Here is a 23,400-nt window from a genome sequence, read left to right as displayed (position 1 = left end):
TATTTTCAGGTTTCTTTAAAATTCATATCAAAGTGCCAAGCTCCCCAAATTTTGGTCCCAGGTTGCAGAGTTTTGATGATTTTACAATGTGAAGAACATATGTAAGGTCTAAGGAATATAATGTATTTGATGCAGAGTGGCAATGAAAGATATATATATATATATGTATGTATATATATAACTAAAAAGCTGATTATTTAATAATCAAGAAAAGATGAGAGGTAAGAGTTGCATGTTCTCAGTAAAGAGTTTGAATAATCAAGGAGGAGTCTGTGAATAGCACTGAAATCCTTTGGATAAAGATTCAATAGAAACCCTGATTGCCCTCTCCAATGAAATGGGAAGTAACACAGGAGTGCCACACATGTCCTTTGTCCCTAGGAATTCTGTGTTCTGTTCAGTTAGTTTTTTTGTGTGTGTATATATGTGTGTTTATTTTAACCTCAGATTCTTTTTTAAAATTTCCTTTGGGAGTGGGAGAGAAGTGGGACCATATCCAAAAACTCTCAGGTTTGAACTTCTGATGATGCACTCAAAAATCACTCCTGGTGGACATGCAAAATCAGGGAATGATATGGGTTTCTGCGGATCAAACTCAAGTTAGCCATGTGCAAGGCAAGCACCTTCCCCATCATATCATCTTTCTGGTCCCTACTTTAGATATTTTAGTGTTCTATATTCTTCTAAAATCCATATCAGATTTCCAATAGAGTAACCTAATAAGCACATGGGAAATAGCTTAAAGGGCTACAATATGTGTCTTGCATATTCAAGACCTAATAATGATTGTTAGCATGAGCTTTATTCCAGGCACTGACTGATTCCTTAAGATTTTCAAGGGAGCCCCTATGGATCCATGTAACATTAGGCCCAAGCCTTGAACCTCTGAACTAGTTTCCAGAATATTGCAGGAATATATTACAGGTTCCCTAAGCAATGTGTGGGATCACCCCAAACTCCCCCAAAGTTACCAAACAAGAATAATAGTTTGAAAATATGTGTCTCCTTTTAAGTCTCAAAGAAAAGCAATAGTATTAGTAGGGGGTTTATGTGTCTAATTTTCTGTAGTTTGGATTGATGACTGACCAAACAAGTACCAGTTTCATCACTTAAAAATACATAAAAATATGGGCAGGAGAGATAGCATGGAGGCAGAGTGTTTGCCTTGCATGCAGAATGATGGTGGTTCGAATCCCTGCATCCGATATGGTCCTCCAAGTCTGCCAGGAGCGATTTCTGAGTTTAGAGCCAGGAGTAACCTTTGAGCACTGCAGGGTGTGACCCAAACAATCAAAAAGTACATAAAAATATCTCCCGATTTTTGTAAATTAGAAATCATTCTATTCTCAGTTTCATTGCACATTAATTTTTTCAGAAAGTCACTAGCAAGGTATCAGTCATGGGATAGACTTCATCCATGCTTTTATCTTTTGTTCAACTGGGCAAAGATCTACTTCTCAAGTCATCTGGTTTGGGAAAGAAGCAATTTCTGACAGTTATTTGGGATGAAGACTTCAGCTAATTGGTGTTATCATTGGCAAATACTTTATAAATGGAGACTTACTCATTAAAGTTAATTGTCAATAGAGAGTTTACCCAAAAAAGATAGATTTTATAATGCAACTTGACTTAAAAATGACATCCTATCACTTGGGTCTCTATGACTAATAGATACATTTATCCTGCTTACATGTGTGTAAAGAGGGTTATATGTATACGTGGTGAACCCGAAGAACCTAGGAATAATTTTTGAGTAAGCATATCTTACTCTAACAATGGAGGCTTTGACTTTTAATGAAGAACACTGCCTTAGTTTTACATTACAGTGCTATAATATATTAGAATCCAAATACAGTGCTTGTTATGATAATGATAATGTCCTGACAAATATTCAAATCTATTCATTTTTATATGAATATGCCTGTTAGTATGATCAAATGTTTATGTTCAGAAATAACACTGGTATAGGCAATTGCATGCCATAGACTCTTGCTATAGATTCATTAATTGTGTACATTTTTGCAATTCATTTTTTTTTTTTTTTTTTGGTTTTTGGGCCACACCCGTTTGACGCTCAGGTGTTATTCCTGGCTATGTGCTCAGAAATCGCCCCTGGCTTGGGGAGCAATTCATTTTCAATTCAAGCAAGTTTACTATTATATCACAATTCCCATGTTATTAATATGCTTTCAGACTTCATGGTGTGGAATCAGTTTACAGTTGTCATCATCATATTACTTAGGATTCTAGACTTGAAAATCATGACTGTTTTAAGAATGTACTGTGCACAGTCTAACACAGGAAGCTTTTTATTTTCCAGCAAAGTTTACCTTCACCAGTGATGATTTGCTCTGACTTGCTGGTTTTATAATTTTTAAGCACTCTGACTTTAGCTTGTTATTTTACCATGATAGGCACCTCCACCTGGGTCAGTTTTTCAACTGCAAATTATAGATCTATCTTCATTGTCTATGTGTGTAAGAGAGTGTGTGTGGAGGCCACCTCTTTGTGTGTCTAATGTCTGTAATGTGTACATTAATAATAAATTAATAATAATGTTTGTCTATGTTGTATATAGTCTTTCACCCTGATATATATAACCTTTTCTTCCCCCCACCTGCTTATAACTTTACAAATCCTTTTTTATTTCTTCACCCCCCCAATTTGTTATTTCTCTCTACTTAACCCTTTTTACCACTAGTTCTAAACTCCTCAGAAAACAAATTCCCCATATCATCCCAACCCATTCCCAGCATGCTCCCAAAGAGAAAGGATAGCCTCCCAGACTGCCTCATCTTGCACGAGGAAGAAGCTGCTGCCACCATGGCTGCTGCTGATTTACTCTTTCTGGCCTCTTATTCCCCACCAACATTCTCTCTGAACTGTTGCTTGCTACTGGATTTAGCTTTTGATACATTTACTGATCATTGGCTACTGGGAGCCAATTTTCATACTCCAAAAGACCACATCACAGGCTGAAGCTGTGTTCCAGATTGTATACCTGCCCCCAGAACTACTTAAAATACTTAAAGGAGTTATGTATTTGTCCTTCATATATTTATTTAGATGCATTTTCTTAATAGATATGTAGTCTATTTCCTTAAGTAGTGTATTTCCTTAAGTAGATGTAGTTTAGCCCATCCCTTCTTTGGATTGATTAGAAAATTCTAGTAGATAAGTTTCTCTTGGATTCTGAGTTCATGTTAGAACTGGGCTATAGGGATTATTTAGCTTGTTATTTTACCATGATAGGCACCTCCAGAGTATCTTGTGGCATTGTTCCTTTTTGCATAGGCACATTAAAATGGGGGAAAATATCTTACATTATAGAAAGATTATATTATAGAAAAAGGATAGGAACTTCTAGATTTTTTTGTTGCAAAGGGGCCTTTCATACTTAGACATTGGCCATTCACCTTAAACCTTGGATCCTATATTTGGAAACAGCATAGATTTTTTTCACCAGCACCAAGAATCAAATTTTTACCGAGGAAGGCCCTAATGTTGCCCTTCCACTGGCTTGCTAGTGAGTTCATATGACACCCTGACAACCTAGAAACAATAACGACTTGTTTCAGGGTGGGTTCCTTGCATCACCACCTAACTGTGAAATGAAAACAAAAGATGCTCACTGACACCCTGACTTTGACATAGGATCTATGCAAAAGCAAATATTTCTAATTACTGAAATTTGTCTATAAAACTGTGATTGGAGATAACTTTTTCTGGGACCATAAAGAAATATATAACTACAAAGAAAGAGAAATTCAAATGATACAAGTATTTGAATGATGAAATTGTATCCTTTAAGTAATGGAAGCATGCAGTTGAAGAATACATTTGGCTTTATTTCAAGCAACTATATTGAAAAATTCTATCAATAAGGTTTATTATGGAACTGGACATCAAATTATAGAAATAATTTTAATTTAGGAAGTTAGAAGATTTGCCATTTATGTCTATTTATTATTAAGGAGAAATGGCTGTCTTTTCTGTAAAAGAAATGTGATAATAGGTGATTACATACTTAACCACAGTCTAAAAATCCAAAGCCTTATTATTGATCTAGCTTAAAATTATATTCATTGGGCAGAGCTATAAATCTGCACCTAGATGCTGGAAAAAATCTAAAGAGAAATTTAGAGGCTTGAAATATACTATATATCAGTGGTTGTACATACATTTCAATTAATCTTTAAAGCTTATATTTTACAATATATTTTAAATTTTACAACGTGCTGATTGTCTAAAGTACAAGGATAAAGTTGGATATACAAACATTGGTAAGAGAGAACAACTGAAATTTTCTTTCCCACCATTGTTTGTTAATTAGAATAAGCAAACAATTTAGGTAATTTTTGGGCAAAAATAATTAAAATAACTCAAAAAATCTAAAAAAGATCAAAACTGGGAAATATATGAATATTATATTTACAGATAATAAAAATATTTAAGCTAGACACTCCAAAGATTTTCTATTTTGGCATTCAAGAAAGAGCTCAAATAAAAAATATAATTAAAAGAATTAAAAAAAAGAGCTCAAATGATAGGGCACATGAATTTAGTATCTGGTATGTTATAGTAACCATTCCTGTCACTGTTTCAACCACTATATGTGACACTGAATTGGTTCTGGCTCTACCCTGGAGGTTGTTAAGATGGGGGTCACTATTTTTGCTCCCAGACTATTAGACCCAAAAAAAAACCCAAGAATGGCCATGCATGCCTCCATCACTGAAGAATGTGGCTGGCCCCTATAAAAAAAAAAACATATTGTTTCATTAGTAATAGGCTATATAGCAACAAGAAAGAAAAGATTACATTTTAAATTTTAATGTATATTATATGTAATTTAATTTAATATTTATTGTTTAAAATTTTGTAAAATGGGATCCAGAGTGATAGTGGGAGGGCGTTGCTTTGCATGCTGCTGACCCCAAATGGACATGGGTTATATTCCCAGTAGCCCATATGGTCCCATGAACCTGCCAGGAGCAATTTCTGAGAAGAGCCAGGAGTAACTCCTGAGCATCACTGGGTAAGACCCAAAGTCCCCAAAAAAATTATGTGAAAAAGAGCTATTTTTGTATATGCAAACAATTTAGCTAAGTTTGCCAAAATTTGCCTCTTCAAATCTATTTGAAGATATTTTATGTTTTGAAGTCTATACTATTTGCATGCATATTTTACTCCCATATTACTTCTTGAAGTTAAAATTATTGCTTAAAACCATTAACTTATTTAATAATAATGTATTAAACAATTATAATTAACGTTTTAAATAATGACCATATTAAATAATTATAATATCACTAATATGGTTTTTAAATAGTATGAGATAGTCATCGTATCTATGGAAAAATATTAGAAACCCCAAAATTAGAAATAACTGTGACATATTTTTAAATTATGTGACTATTTTATAATCATACACATTGTGTTTATACAAAAAATGTTAATAAGGTGCCGGAACAGTGGTGCAAGCAGTAGGGCATTTGCCTTGCATACGCTAACCTAGGATCGACCATGGTGTGACCCCTCCAGAGACTCATATGGTCCCCCCCCAAGCCAGGAGCGATTTCTGAGCTCATAGCCAGGAGTAACCCTTAAATTCACCAGGTGTGTCCCCCAGAATTTCCCCAAAGAAAATGTTAATACATATAACTTCATTGTGAAATACTTAAGATAGACATTTGTTATGCATGTAGCATGTTAGATTAAATTAAATTAAATTCTGGGAGTGGCCAGAGATAGCACAGCGGTGTTTGCCTTGCAAACTGCCAACCCAGGACCTAAGGTTGTTGGTTTGAATCCCGGTGTCCCATATGGTCCCCGTGCCTGCCAGGAGCTATTTCTGAGCAGATAGCCAGGAGTAACCATGAGCGCCCGCGGGTGTGGCCCAAAAAAATAAAAATAATTAATTCTGGGTCAGTTATGGTAACTAGAGAAACAAAAGACTAAAGCTATAATTTACCATTCTATGTAAATCAGAGTGCTTACACTTTAACAGGTATAGGCCATATATTAAATGCGACATATAATTACAATACATGAAAACTAATTTGATGTGCACATGCAGATAGAATTGAAACCTGAATCTTTTGCAGATGAGTAACCAATTTAATCCTTGCTTCCCAGATTATGTAAACTGATCTTCCTACTGATCTGCACAATTAAAACAGGATATGACAGCAACAGGGAGGGAGGGTCTCTCTCCATGTATCACATAGCTAAAATTACTGTTTGCTGGCACCAATGAAGAGAAAAGAACTGAACTCTAAGACGTCCATGATGCTGTATGATTTATTATTCAGTTAAAACCTCTAAAGCGGGAAATAAGACCTTGTTGTCAACTCTGATTTATATTCTCTCATTTTGCAATTCAATGAGTGAGTCAGGTGGGTATTGCTGAAAACTGGTTATGGATTTCACCCAAAGACATATAATTGTATTTGTATTCAAAGTTTCAGCTTCATTCGCTTTATATGATTTTATTTTTAGCTCTTTTCTTTTATTTAATTTTTATTTATGTGTTTTATTCACCCAGTCAGACCAGAATGACAGGAGTAGCCATTTTTCATGCATCCTGTTGGTTCAATTCTAGGTGTCTCTTGCAATGTTCCAGGAAGAGTTGAGCTGATTACAAACCCTATCCTCTCCCACACATCAAGCCCATGGTGTACTACTAAACCATTGTCAGTTATATTTCAGGAAAAAAATTACTCTTTATACCTAGAAGCATAGAGAATTAAACTCAGGACATATTTGACTTTAATGGTTGTAAATTTGCTTCTAGTTTAAAAGTGATTCACATTTCTATTGGCTAGAAAAATTACAGAGATTCTGTCAAGCTCTGCAATAAGACATAATATTATATATCATTTGTTTGGTAATTTTCTCAAGTTTACCCCAGTTTATTTATTGGCCACAACCATAAATAAATTTAATCTTAAGATTTTAGAGCAGTTCGTTCCATATTTGCCTTAGGATTAAAATTTTTCGGCAAGCATAAAGTATTTAATGTCTCAAAATTTCTTTTTTTTTTTTTCTGGAGGTGAGTGGAGCTTTATTGTTAAAGTAAAAGTAAAAGTAAAAGTTTTGTTTTCAAAGATATGAAGGTGCCTACAGATAGAAGTTTCTGTGTAACAACTGATTTTACTATAATCAATTGCCCATAGAAATAACAGCTACTGGGCCGGAGAGATAGCATGGAGGTAAGGCGTTTGCCTTTCATGCAGGAGGTCATTGGTTCGAATCCCGGCGCCCCATATGGTCCCCTGTGCCTGCCAGGAGCAATTTCTGAGCCTGGAGCCAGGAATAACCCCTGAGCACTGCCAGGTGTGACCCAAAAACCAAAAAAAAAAAAAAGAAATAACAGCTACTTTAGCAGGTAAGTACCTCAAAACTTTTGAGGAAGCTGGGGATAGATTATTTACACGATGAATATAAATTTAGAGCTTTCTAATCCCTTTTGAATAAACCCCCAATAACATGTAAAGGATGTTTAGGATATTTACATTTTTCAAAAATTATTTTATTTAAATACTGTGATTATTACATGGTTTTTCATAATACAGTTGGATTTTTTTCACATGTACAAAGTTGTTTATAATTGACATTCAGTCATACAATGTAGAACACCCTTCACCAGTGCATATTTCCTACCATGAATGTTTACAGTTTCCATCCTGTGCTACCCTCTCTCTCTCTCTCTCTCTCTCATACACACACACACACACCCTTTCTCTCCCTTTATTTTTTACTTTTATTTTTAATTAATATATTTATTTAAGCACCATGATTACAGACATATTCGTAGTTGGGTTTCAGCACCTGTGAAGGGGATGTACTTTTTATGTTCTATATATTTTAAAGGGAGTTTTGGACATATAAATTAAAAAGCAGGGATTTGAAGGATGTATTAAAAAAATCAACACCTATGTTATCTCAAAAACAAGGTCCCTACAAAAATATTTATCTAGGTAAATATTTAAATTCCATAATCACTAATTCTATTTTAAGACCCTACAAAAGAAAAAAAGTGGGAAAGTTATTGTTCTACTAAGATATCACCAGTCAGTTCATAAAATCTAGATTCTGGAACAAGGATTAAGGCACTTGCCTGGTATGTGATTCTAGTTCAATCCCCTAACACCATATAACATCCCCTGAGAAGTGTTAGAAGTATCCATTAGCAAAACAAAACCAAGCACTAAGCACTCAAGGTATTGTCCTCAAATATGCCTTCTAAAAGATATGCATTTTTATAAAAAATAATAAATGCTGGATTTATTATTTTCAAAACAGGTCAGATTGAGTTTTATAGTACTGTATGAAGAGTAAAATGTGAGATAATACAATATAAAAAATGCTTGGAACTAAGAAGATGAAAATTAGTATCTACATTTTGAATAAATAAATAAATAATGCAAGGAAAATAAACTGAAAGAAAGGAAATAACTCAATAAGAAAAAATATCATAGTTATGTTTTAAAATTATAGTTTAACATTTACTTTTTAATAAAAGCATTTATAAATTAATAAAATATATTCTTTAAAATGTTGAGATTCTTCTAAGCAGACAGGTAGCTGAACTAAGGTTATTCATCCTTATAACAAATATCTATATTATTTCTATCTCTACATTTCCACTCTCTCTGATATTATTCCTAACACAAACATATATAAACACACAATTACAGAAACATATGTACAAACACACATAGTTTCTTAGAAAAAATTTTTGCGCATGCATTTATATGCATTTCTGGATAGTGGCTATCAGATTCAAAACTCTCATTCTTAAGATCCCATTATTTGGTATTTTATTATTCTTCCTGAAATATTGACTATTCTTCCTGAATAATTACAGCATTATAATCACCATAAGATGCATATGGTATTCTTATTGATTCTTTGATTATAGTTATCAGCTCATCAGTTTCAAACTATTCATATGGTTCCAAAAGTAATTATTCAATATGAAAGATACTATATCACCTCTTACTTCCCCACACACACACTCGTAAGTAAGTATACACTCATTCTGTCAGTTTTTTAATAACTTGAATAATGGAATATTGAATAAGAGAGATTATAGAAGTTCTCCAAATATTTTTAGAAAATGTTGTAATAACTAAAATCTAAAATGTACTACTGTAACAAAAAATATAACAAATACTTAAAGATACTTATGTCAATTTTATGTACTAGCAGTGATTTTATAAACCTATTTTTGCTAATAAACAGATTTACATAGAAAAATTTTACAAAGTAGCATAGCTGTGAAATGATGCATGTATGATTCATGAACCCACTGGCCTACTTACCTATTCCCACTTAGTTATACTGTCTATCAGACCTGCCATGTAGAATGGAAGTTTTACATAGCACAAATCCAGGCAACACTGTTTGAGAAACACTATTAGATATTGAGCTTTTTTGAAGGATAGGCAGTAGTTTGGTTACAGCCTGTAGTTCTCAGTGTTTAATCCTGGTTCTACATTCAGTAATCATTCCTGATAGGCTAGGTGGATCACATGCAATACTGGGAAACAAATAACTCTGCACAAACTTATATGATGCCTATTTGATCCATGTACATATTATTTTCACCATCTACCATCTCTTACCAGTCCATGTGTTTTATAGAATTAATTACAACTACTCTAGGGCATATTATTTTTTTCTTCTATGGATCAAGCAACATAATACAAAAAGAGGCTCTCTTTTTGAAATCACAAAACTAGTACTCATAAATTTTAAGATCTTTATCAACCAAGATTCTTTCATTAATTTTAGGTAGTCATTCAAGCATTAAACCTAGTATTGACTACAGTACAAAAACTTGGTAATAGTATATGTGTGATTAATCCTGTAGGAAAAAACATAATCATAAAAAGAAATCATTAGAAAAATGTTTGAAAAATTTTTGTAAAAGGTGTTAAAATATTGCAAAGTAGGTGGTTATTCCACAAAAGATCAAGATCAGTTATCTTTGTATCTCTACTGACTAAAACTAAAATAAAGTTAATTTATTCCAGGTCTAAAGAAAAGCTGAAATAAAATGATTCACACTTGTATAAATAATTTTGTGAACTCTTGGTCCAACTTTAATGGAAATTACTGACAGTTTTTAGAAATGATATATGAAAATGATTATCAAGATTTATGAAAATGATTATCAAAATTCTTAGAAAAACAGGCATAGTGATAAGGATTAAAAATAAGATGGAAAATTCTACTTATATTTTTCACATTACAGTTTATTATTTGCAGTTTTTCCTTGATTCCATAAATCCATATACAGACAATAAAAGAATATTCAGAGAGATGAATTGAACAAATGAGTGAAAATGCAATGACCCAAAAATTCAGTCCTTTCTAAAACAAACAGATTTTTGTTTGTGGTATCAAAGGTTCAAAATTATAGATTCAAAATGTAAAGGAAGCACTCACCACTGAGTCACATCATAGCCCCTAAAAGACTTTGCATTCTTTTTTTATTTTCTTTTGTGATTTTGGTAATCAAACCGGTCTTACAATACAATCAAGGTGAGTTCACTCTCATGGAGGTATATTCCTTACCCTTAAGAAGTTGTTTTTCAGCAAAACATTTGGGTTTTTAGTTCACTGCTTCTGCTGAGATAATTTTAAAATAAATATTATATACTGAGTGAAAATATGCTACTGTAGAGTTTTGAAAAGCAAATTCACTGTTGCTCAACAAACACACACAAGCACACAAGAACAAGCACATGCATGTTCTTAAACTGAAACTTATAAAACAAAAGCAGAATGTTTAATCTTTCTCATCTCATAATTACTGTCTTATAACAGTTATAGAACATTATTTTAGAAAATAAGTGGAGGTAAAAGCAATGCATTTATCTCCAGGATGCCACACTAAATCCCTGTTCTTATGTCCACACTAGACTCTGAAAGGAGAGAGAGAGTAGAAAAACTGCACAAACTCAAGCTTGTGCAGCTAGCTAGTGACCCTGTCCTGGGTAGAGAGGTAAGTGCTTAAGATCTGACCTGCTTTTTTTTTTTTTTAGCTATCTTGACTTTCCTGTTGCTAAAGCATTGAGGCCATTAATGGAGGGAAGAATCATTTCCTAGAATTAGTGTGAATCATTTCATAGGAGATAGAGTAACTACCAGCAATTTTCAGATCAATTTATCTGTTCTTTCACTTATTTTATGCAGTTACTCATTGCTCCTCTACTTGACTGCACTAATAACATGGGCCTTTACAACTAAACCTTTTTATCTTCTCAGTACTCAAATTTTCAATGAATATATACAAAGACATCCTGTGGGGTCAAACATATAACTATTCTTTTGCCTCCATAAAGAGTGTTTTATTAAGAATTTTCATTTAAGAATGAGGGTTCATAAGATGAGGATAGAAATGGACCCAGTCTTTTGTAGCATCACTGTCCTTTTTTTTTAATTTTTGTCTTATTTGTGCCTCAGGGTTCTTGAGATAATTAATGTTTTTTCCATAAACTTTTGTCCCAGTTTTGTGACATAAACAGCAAATGTGTGTGACTGATAGCTTTGAATTCCATTTAAGAAAGACCTTTCTTATTTTTTAATTCCCCTCAAGACAGTAATATAAGCCCAGGAAATACTCCATCAATGAGAAACATATTCTTTTACTGCTTATAATTGAGATTTGGCTCAGTTATTCATTTACTAAGCATTAATAATATTTATGGGTTTTATTGCTAACTCCTAGAAAAGTGGAGGTCAATAAAACTATTTTAATTCAAGAGAAAGGCAAAATGGCCCAACCTCAAGGTTAAAAAGACCTTTCAAGAAAAGGTAACAATGTATGTAACCATGGGTAGTGATTATTTACTATATTCCTACTACTTTTTTTCATTGCCAATTCTCTTGAAATATTCTTCAGAAATGTTAGATAGGCATTCTAGAAATATAGATACTTAAATGTGATTGCATGTGTAATAAGTCACAGAAGAGTGATTCAAATTGTAAATTATTACCCTTACCATCATTGTTTTTCCTGTGCCTGTGCTATCCCACAAAAAATAATTCAGATACAATGATACTTCCTCAATCTTTCTTCCCTTATTTTTGCCTTCATGCCATATTCAATTTTGTGGAAATTTTTCTAATGGATTCTGTTTAGGATTAGGGTGCAATGTCATTGTATGACAAGTAGAAGAAATAAAATTTGAATCTTGATTAGTCATAGCTAATCCTAACACCGAGTGCCTCATTCTCATTTTCATTTAGTTCAATACCATTAGTATCACAATGAAAAGAAATATTAACTTTGACTTCCATTTTTAGAATTGTATTCCCTTCAACTTGTACTTATGCATTCGTGAAAAGATACAAACTATTATCCAACCTTCTCCACCTACAGTATGACATGCAATTATCTAATTTAAACTATTTTGTGAATTTTAGACTGGAATTGACTGAAATCCTTCACAAGTTTACTATCATAACAATGGTAATGAAAGAGAGAAGTACAATACCTATCTTGAATACAGGCAGGGGGTAGTGGAGGAATTAGATGGGGGCATGGATGGGGGAATATTGCACAGGTGAATGGGGATGCTCTTTTTATGAATGAGGCTCAACTGCAAACATGTTTGTAATTTTGAAGATTAAAGTATTATTTAAAAAAAGAGTAAAGAAGATTTGGGGCACAAAACATAAACAGTGAACTTCCCAAAAAGTAGTAATTTCTTAGGTTTTATGTATAGTCTAATGTGAATAAGTTTTCTTTATTTTCATACTCAAATATACACAGTATATTAAAATAATAATATTTAAATTGATGCAAATAAAGTTTATTATGTCTTTCTATGGGCCAACTTGTTTAAATTCTCTTCCAATGTTTTATTTTATAATTAGAAAACCTCATTTACCAAATCCATATAATGTCATAAACTTACATACCCTCAAGAAGCTAAGCTAAAGATTCACTCACCAAAGTATTAATATTTGTTAAAAAAAGTATAATTATAATTAAATAATAGAGAATAAATACTCAGAATAAACTTATTTGGGGGGCACACCTGGTAGTGCTCATAGCTTACTCTTTTTCTGTGCTCAGAGATAACTCCTGATGGGCTCAGGTTAACATATGGGTTGCTGGGGATCAAACATACTAGGCTTTATGTAAGGCAAAGGGTCTATCTCTTCAGCCTTTGTACTTTGAACATTATTAACTATTATTAACTTAAATTTAATAAATATTTCTATTAATAAAATTTCTGTAGTTAGTTGTAATATTTTTTTCATTTATAATATATATTATCCCAACATTATAGATGAAGAAAGACCCAAAGCTAAATTTGAACTCAACTGTATAATTCCAAAGTACTTTCTATCATTAAAGTACTTTCTTTGCTTTTCTGACTTCACCAAGGTTCCTCTTGTTATGTTTTGGCAAATGTCATATTTTATTCATTTTGGTTTCTCTCTTCTAACTAACTGAACCTACAAGGTTCAGATTGATGAGAGACAAGTGCTGTTCGTGAATATTATTCTTCTGCATTTGATCCAAGTATGTTCCCTAACCCCAGTAATCTTCACTTAGAAATTTGATTTTCTCATGAAATATTAAGCCTTAACTATGAATCTCTTTGTCTTTTTATGCCAAAATATAGTAATAAAGAATAAAGATTTTGTTTTACTGTTTACTCTTACTCTTATTAGAATTTCTCTTTAATTTCTTCCACATTCTAACAAACAGCATTTTATCTAATATTAAGTCCTCTGCATCTTTCAAGGTGGAACGCAGGAAATATTTTTATAAGCAATAATGAATGTAGTTGGAGGGATAATACAGTGGGTAAAATGCTCACCTTTTATCTGACTGGCAAAGATTCAATTTTAGGCATATGGTCCCCAATCACTACCAGGACTGATCTGATCCCTGAACACAGAACCACCAATAAACTCTGAGCATCTCTGTTATGCCTCCATCCCCCAAAACAAATATGCCAAATCATTTTGTAGTATAGACTAATATTTTCTCAGAGACAATCAAATGTGAATCAATAAACTAATAAGACATTTTGGCCTTTCTAAGCACCATTCGTTTTTCTCTATAAATTGTGGCACAATATAAACCCAAAATGGATGGACAAAATATAAATTGCATTCATTTTCTCTGAATATGTAGTTGGATTTAGTAAAAGTTTTAATTCTCCCTTTAAATGTCTCTTTATTCAAATATATAGGAACCAGTATTCTGTCACCTTTTCTGAAATGCTAAGACAGGAATGAGAAGAGTCAAAGGAAGTCTCTAATGGGGTACCAAATTAGCACATGGAAAAAAACAAACATGTCCTGCTCATTATGAATTGTTAATAGCCTGTTTACTGCTGAAGCTGTCACAGAAAACAAGGGAGTCTAGTAAGTCAATAATTTATTTCAGACTGAGGAATTAATTAGAAAGAGAATTAAATAATTCTAGAAAGGCAAAAAAATATCTTTGAATGTTTAGTTTTTAGAGCACAGGGTGGTTTACATAGTGTTTTATTACTGCTTAAGAGGGGGGAAAAGTAAGTTAGAGACATGAAAGCAATAAATTTTCTAGGTGTTTTGACATAATAAATATGTTGATAAAGTCAACTTCTTACCAAGCACTGCCAAGAAATTTTAGTTAATAGCAAGGTCCAGTGAACTATATTAATACCTAATATTATTGGAATTATCTTTTTGTTTCAGATAAAATCTAATAGTAAATATTGCATAGCCTTGATTTTCTTAAAATTTCTGCTTATCTCTGCTTCCACTTGTTTGGAAAGTGCAGTTTCCTCCTTGAAGATGCCTTTAGTCTCAATGTCATGGAGTGTTATACCTACGTGTTGTTTAACCAGTTCTGCCAACACCACTTGTTGAAGAGGTTTTTCCTACTCCACTTAGGATTTCTTGCTCCTTTGTCAAAAATTAGGTGTTTGTATGTCTGGGGAACTTTCTCTGAGAACACAGGCTTATTCCACTGATCTAAGAGTCTGTCTTTATTCCAATACCATGCTGTTTTGATAACTATTGCTTTGTAGTACAGTTTAAAGTTGGGGAAAGTAATGCCTCCTATTTTCCTTTTCCCTAGGAGTGCTTTAGCTATTCGAGGGTGTTTATTGTTCCAGATGAACTTCATAAGTTTGGTCCACTTCTTTGAAGAATGTCATGGGTATTTTTAAGGGATCGCATTAAATCTGTAAAATGCTTTGGGGAGTATTGCACTTTTAATGATGTTAATCCTGCCAATCCATGAGCAGGGTATGTGTTTCCATTTCCGTGTGTCCTCTCTTATTTCTTGGAGCAGGGCTTTATAGTTTTCTTTGTACAGGTCCTTCACATCTTTGGTCAAGTTGACTCTAAGATATTTGAGTTTGTGTGGCACTAATGTGAATGGGATTGCCTTCTTGACTTCTTTCTCTTCCCTATCATTATTGGTGTATAAAAAGGCCATTGATTTCTGTGTGTTAATTTTGTAGCCTGCCACCTTGCTATATGAGTCTATTGTTTTTAGACGCTTTTTGGTAGAGTCTTTAGGGTTTTGTAAGTAGAGTATCTTGTCATCTGCAAACAAATGACTTCTTTCTTGACTTCTTCCTTTCCTATCTGGGTGCCCTTGATATCTTTTTCTTGCCTGATCGCTATATCAAGTACTTCCAGTACTATGTTGAAGAGGAATGGTGACAGTGGACAGCCTTGTCCTGTACCAGAATTTAGAGGAAAGACTTTTAGTTTTTCTCCATTGAGGATAATATTTGTCATTGGCTTGTGTGGATGGCTTCAACTAGATTGAGAAAGGTTCCATTCATTCCAATCTTGCTGAGAGATGGGAATACATTAAGCTGAAAAGCTTCTGCACCTCAAAAGAAATAGTGCCCAGGATACAAGAGCCACCCACAGAGTGGGAGAACTATTCACCCAATACCCATCAGATATGGGCCTAATCTCCAAAATATACAGGGCACTGACAGAACTTTACAAGAAAAAAACATCTAATCCCATCAAAAAATGGGGACAAAAATGAACAGACACTTAAATAAAAAAAAAAGAAAGAAAGAAATGCAAATGGCCAAAAAGCACATGAAAAAATGCTCCTCAACCCAAGGAGATGCAAATCAAAACAATGATGAGATACCATCTCACACCACAGAGATTGGCACACATCACAAAGAACAAGAACAATCAGTGCTGGCAGGGATGTGGAGAGAAAGGAACTCTTATCCACTGCTGGTGGGAATGCAGTCTAGTCCAACCTCTATAGAAACCGATATGGAGATTCCTCCAAAATCTGGAAATTGAGCTCCCATTCGACCCAACTATTCCATTTCTAGGGATATACCCTAGGAACACAAAAATACAATACAAAACCCCCTTCCTCACACATATTTATTGCAGCACTATTCACAATAGCCAGGCTCTGGAAACAACCAAGATGCCCTTCAACAGATGAATGGCTAAAGAGACTGTGGTACATATATACAATGGAATACTATGGAGCTGTCAGGAGAGATGAAGTCATGCAATTTTCCTATACATGGATGTACATGGAATCTATCATGCTGAATGAAATAAGTTAGAGGGAGAGAGAGAGAAACGCAGAATAGTCTCACTCATCTATGGGTTTTAAGAAAAATAAAAGTCATTTTTGCAACAATCCTCAGAGATAATGAGAGGAGGGCTGGACCTTCCAGCTCACTTCATGAAACTCGCCACAAAGAGTGGTGAGTGCAGATATAGAAATAACTACACTGAGAACTACCATAACCATGTAAATGAATGAGGGAACTGGAAACCTGTCTAGAGTACAGATGGGGTTGGGGTGGATGGAAGGAGATTTGGGACATTGGTGGTGGGAATGTTGCACTGGTGAAGGGGGGTGTTCTTTACATGACTGAAACCTAATCACAATCATATTTTTAATCAAGATGCTTAAATAAAGATATTATAAATAAAAAATAATTCTGTTTATATGATGAATCAGTAGCACAATAATTTGCACCCTCTCTATGAATAGCAACAGTGGATTCAAATCAAAATTAATAATATTAGTATATTTATAACAACTATATTTATGGATGTCACGTTATAGATATCTAAAAAAATTAATAAGGTTTAAATAGAAATAAAAATACATAAAATGTCCTTTCCATGCTTAAATTGAAACTGGCATATACGTTTTAATGAAATTATTCTATACTTCACAATACACCTGTATTAATAATTTTAAATGTTTGGTGAGCTGGTTTTAAAAAATCATTCTTTATACCAATCATTATACCAACTTTTTATATTATGCTCTATATTATTGACAATAGGACTATCCCTAGATAGTCAAATTTTAGATAGACAAAATTTAGATAGACAAATTTTAGAGTACTTTCTATCTTTGTCTATCACAAATTCACCTTTTCTTCTTTCTTTCTTCTTTTTTTCTTTTCTCTTTCTTTCTTTTTCTTTCTTTCTTTTTTCTTTCTTTTTCTTTCTTTCTTTCTTTTCCTTTCTTTCTCTCTTTCTTTCTCTTTATTTTTCTTCCTTTCTTTCTTCCTTTCTTTGTTTTTTCTTTTTCTTCCTTTCTTTTTCTTCCCTTCTCTTCCTCTCTTTTCCTCCCTTTCCCTTTCTCTTTCCTCCCTTTTCCTTTCTCTTTTCCTCCCCTTCTCTTTTCCTCCTTTTCTCTTTTCCTCCCTTTTTCTTTTCCTCCCTTTCTTCTTTTGTCCCTTTCTCCTTTCCTCCCTTTTCTTTCCTCCCTTTCTTTTCCTCCTTTTCCTTTCCTCCTCCCTTTCTCCTTTCCTCCTTTTCCTTACCTCCCTTTTCTTTCCTCCTTTTTCTTTTCTTTCCTTCTTTTCCTTTCCTCCCTTTCCTTTTCTTTCCTTCTTTTCCTTCCTTTCCTTTCCTTCCTTTCCTTTCCTTCCTTTCCTTTCCTTCCCTTCCCTTTTCTTTCCTTCCTTTCCTTCCTTTCCTTCCCTTTCTTCCTTTCCTTCCTTCCTTCCTTCCTTCCTTCCTTCCTACCTTCCTTCCTTCTTTTCTTTATCTTTCGTTCTTTCTTTCTCTTTCTTTCTTTCTCTCTTTCCTTTCTTTACTTTTCTTTTTCTTTCTTTGTTTTTTGGTGGTCACACCCAGCAGTGCTCAGGGTTTACTCCTGGCTCTATGATCAGAAATTGCTCCTGGCAGGCTTGGAGGACCATATGGGATGCCAGCATTTCAACCACCGTTCTTCTGCATGCAAGGCAAACGCTATCTCCAAGCTATCTCTCTGGCCCCCTTACCTATCTTTCATTGAATCAATTAAAAGTCACCTTACTGACTTGAATGATAGAATTTCTCTTGTCTAAGTTTCTGAGCTGAACCATCTCGCAAATTCCATTTAAGATTAGCTTCTGTGTTTATGGAAATTAGTTTATATATGTTAGAGTCTGAATTTGAAGGAGGAGACCACACAACTGGAGTAAAACTCAACAAAACTTTAATCTGACTATGAACAGTTCCAAACTGTTATCAGTCAGTGTTATCTCTTACAGGAAATGAACCCTGTCCAAGATCGTGAATCGTATTATATAGGGAGGAGTTTTAGAGAGGCTCTAGCTTTTTGATGATCTTTAAAAATGATTGGCTGTTGTCTAGGGGTACCTTCCCACTGCTTTCTTGTGTCCTTTCCAGATAGATTACCTTTCCAAATATGGTCAGGTAAATTGGGGAAGTGTAAATGGAAATAGACTCGAGAAAACCTAACATGTGGCTTGCATATAGGGTTCTGATTAAATAGAGTCCCTTCTTGTTCAGAAACCAGGAGAAGTCTAACATGTGATCTTTACAAAATGGAGTCCCTCCTTGTTTAGAATATGGGCCCCCAATAACAACTTAAATCCTGAAGCTTCACCAGACTTTGTAGAAACTGTTCCTATTTAACATTTAATAGTTATGTTCTATAAATTAGGACTCTGAAAGATTGATGGCTGATAGATACTGGTCCAAGATTAAGTTAGTATTGTTTCTGAGAAAGCTAAAACATATACTAGATTACTCCTCTTAGTGTTTTGCATTGGAATGCCCTTACTAAAGAAAGATTTAAAAAAAACTTTGGGGGCCAGAGGTACATCACAGCTGTAAGGCGTTTGCCTTGCATGCGACCAATACAGGACCTGGCCCTGTTGGAATTCCGGCAACCTTCCTGCCAGGAGAGACTTCTGACTGCAGAGTCAGGAATAACTCCTGAGAGCCACCGGGTGTGACCCAAAAACCAAAAAACAAAAAACAAAAATTCTTTAGATAGGGTCATAGGAAAATTCAGCTATTAATTTAAATATCTGCATTTAAAATTTCTACTACTCTTCACTACTGTAATTGAACAAATATTAGAGATTCTATTTTTTGTGTATATATAGTATATATATGTATATGTATATGTATATTGTAGATATGTACATGTATATATATTGTATATATGTATATATTATATATGTATATATATATTGTATATATATATATGTATATATATACTCCTTTTTTCTAGTGGTGGCCTTCTCCAAAGGTTGAAGACTTGAGGCCACTCCTGGCAATACCCAACACTATAGATCTGATGGTTCAGAGCTTGGGCCTGTATCACACTTAGTCATGTTCATGTGGCCATGTGGTGATGCAGATCACACATGGAAGACTTGCACTCCATGATTTCAAGTTCTCACATTTATATCTCTTAACCTCTTATTCACTCTTGACTTTGAATTTGTTCCTATATACTAAGGACTGTTTTATGCATAATGTTTTTCATATTAAGTTAGACAAAGAAAATAAAAAACAAGCTTTCATATCTAAGAGTATCTAAATATTGTCATGAAAATTATATCTACAAATGTTGCTTAACAGTGATAGCCCAAAATTTTATACTGAATCTTAATGATTCATTAAATTATCAACACCAGACAGAAGTCTGTAGTTCCTTCTCTTCCACTGACACATATCACTTTATAGTTCAGCCTAAGATTTATTTTATTTCTTTTAATTTTTGGTTTTAGAGAACATACCTGGCAGTAATTAGGACTCACACCTAAATTTGTGCTCAGTGGCCACTCTTGGTAGTGCTCAGGAAACCTTATAAGTTGTCAAGGATTCTATTGGGGTTAGTCACATGCAAAACAAGCATCTCTTGCCCTCAACTCTGAATTTCTTAACTAACTACCTTTCTCTGATATATAAAAGTAAAGACTATCAGCCAGTTTTCCACAGTCTTCTGATGGCCACTACTCTAAAAGTTAGCACCAGTTTTTAGTTTTTGATGCTGTTAGTTAATATTTATTAAGCAGTTATTGAGTGTATTTGTTTTAGATAATTGATAAAATGTTTGATAAAATTTTTAAAATTAAAAAATAATGAAATACAATTGGATAAAATTTTAATAAGAATTTTGATAAAATATTTGTTTTAGATATTTAATAAAATGTTGGGGGCAGAATGATAGCACAGCAGGTAGGGCTCTTTGCCTTGCATGAACCCAACCCAGGACTGATGAAGCTTTGATCACTAACATCTCTAGCCTGTCAGGAGAAATTTCAGCTTTCAGAGCCAAGAGTAAGTGCCACCTGGTGTAGACCCAAAATAAAGGAACAAAAGAAAAAAGAAATTTGATAAAATGTTTCTTTGAGAGAGAAATCATTTGGGGGGGTTGTTTTTGTTTTTGTTTTTGTTTTGATAACCCAGCAGCACTCAGGTTACTCCTGGCTCTACCCTCATACCCTCTAGCCTCCTGGCAGGCCTCAGGGACCATATGGGATGCCGGGAATAAAACCTGAGTCTTTTCCAGGTCAGCTACATGCAAGGCAAACACCCTACTATATTTTTTTAAGTTAAAGCATTGTCATCTACTTTAAGTATTTAAGTTTAGACACAGTCCGTTTTAGCAACAATCCCACCACCAATATGAAGGTTTCTTCACACAGATTCCGTCCAATAGCACCTCACCTTGCCCCCAGCCTGCCAAAATAACAGGTACCATTATATGCTTGCTTGTTGAAGTTTGGGTTTTGTGTTTTCATTGTTGTTGACTATGTGGCTTGGCTATTTAGTTTTGTTCCTTTTAATATCAACAATATACCTGGGTCCTCTTGACACCTGTTTCATTATTTTACATTTGTTTTCCTCCTCCACTCAATTTCTTTCCTTCTCCTCACTGTTCACTGGGGCCAAATGTATTCAGACTATTCCCATTTAAGCCATTGCACTTCTTCATGCAATTATTCTAAATACCACATAAAAATGATATCATACTGCATTTATCTTTCTTCTTCTGGCTTACTTCATTTAACATATTTTCCATTGCCATCCATGTTGCAGCAAATTACACAATTTCATCATTCCTTATAACTATGTAGTATTCCATTGTATGTTGATACACATTTTCATGATCCAACTGTCTGTTGTCTATTATGGAACATCTAGGTTGATTCCCAATCTTAACTGCTGTACTGAATGCTATGTTAATTAGTAGTGTGCTTACATCTCTTGAATGAATTTTCCCCCCAGGAAATAGATACCTAAAAGTAGAATTGTTGAGTTATATAGCAGCACAATTCTAAGTTTATTGAGGACCCTCTATACTGGTTTTTCTTGGTTTTTGGTTCACACCCTGTGCTGCTCAGAGGTTAAGATTTATTAAAATGCACTTGTGCAGCACTAGATTAACACCCCTATTTCACCTTTTTTTTCCCTAGGATAAGCTTAGAATCACAGTAAGAGCTTGGTTTTCTTATCCCACAATTCAGTTGGCTTATCACAATTGTAAAGCAGCATGTACCCTGAGATACCATGAACCTGAAAGTATTCAATATATCAAACAGCATTGTAGGTGTTATCAACTGCTCAACTTAGTCCAAGAATACTAGCATTTCAAATATTCACTTGGTTCTCAGAGACAAAGTATGAGACTCTGAATCTATGTATTAGAAACTCAGGTCAAAGCTTAAGTTTATTTAGAAAATAAACAAGTGCTCCATGGATCAGGCCTGGTACTGAGTCAAGCATTAGTGGGTACATAAATGGTTATATTTTCCTCAAAATTTGCTGCACCAGTGGAAGATCAGAGAGAAATGATGCAAATGAGCAGGCAGTTAAGAACAAATTAAAAACAGTGTCAGATATCAACATGCAAAATGCCTATATTGCATATGTACAACAATTGATGGAATTTTGAATAGAATTTTTATTTTCATTTGACTGCAAGCTTGTGTCAGTGGGCATTTCACAAGCTGGGAGAGAAGAAAAGAAAAATGAAGAGATGCTTCTGCAATTGTTGAACCCATAAGACTTATCTATCAGGTTCTTGTTTCCAGTAAAAGATTATGAGTTAGAAAGAGAAGTGGCACAAGTGAAAGAGACCTTAACAAATGGCACTGGGAAAGAGCCAGATTGTGCATGCAAGGAGTACTTTGGGGAATATAGCCTTCTGGCAGTTTGGTTGTGTTTATCCCCAAATGTTTGCAGGAAAAACAGAGTGTATTTGCATTTTGTATGGGAATGATGATAATAATAGGTTTCTGAGAGATATAAATCAGGGAAGATTCAATAAAAACAAAAAATGTAAATATGCATGCTTTGACCCCCTCTGTCATCTTCAGAAACAGGCTCCTGAATAATAAGGTGAGTGGAGGACTGAGAATGAGTTTCTAGAGAGATCAGTGAATATTTCTTAGATAATACCAGACCCTTAGATTCAGCCCTTTGTAAGCTGGGTATCTTCTTGGGGAAAGCAGCAAGACTCTCAAATTGTTATTTCCAAACAGTGCTTTTCTTTGCAATACACAGCTGGCCTGAAAATGCCCGGACTCATGGTGACTAGACTATTAAATCCAGGTTTCATACTTCACACCATCCAGTCAAAGAGCCACAAGATTTACTAGTCAATAACCTTCAGCTAGTTCTCAAATATAGTATGGATATAATAACTACTCTACATCGATTTGAGTAAATAAACTACACATTATACCAGTTGATCTTGATTCAATTTAATCAAAAAGACATATAGACATGCCTCAAAAATTTGTTGACATAAAGTGAGTTTTCCTTATTTAACAAAAGGAAAATGTTTAGAAAAGCTGATTTGGTTCATCGATTCCTTACTTTTGCAAATATATATTAAATGTGCAGCAACTACCCAGGTGAACAGCCTCTTTTATCTCCTCCAATATATTAGTAATTATTCACAGTTTCTTGAAAACAGTCTATATATCCAAACAAATAAGCCAGAATTATTATATAATATTCTTTCATTATTTATTGTTTTATTCATGAGTATCTTGTCACTGCTCCACACTGATAGTAATCAGATTTAATGGATTATATCAGATAACATATGAATCTCAGGACTTATGAATCTTATGAATCTCAGGACTAGGGTGATAA

Source organism: Suncus etruscus, chromosome 4 (assembly GCF_024139225.1).
Source record: "Suncus etruscus isolate mSunEtr1 chromosome 4, mSunEtr1.pri.cur, whole genome shotgun sequence".
Lineage (NCBI taxonomy): Eukaryota > Metazoa > Chordata > Mammalia > Eulipotyphla > Soricidae > Suncus > Suncus etruscus.
Note: the sequence above shows the minus strand (reverse complement) of the source record.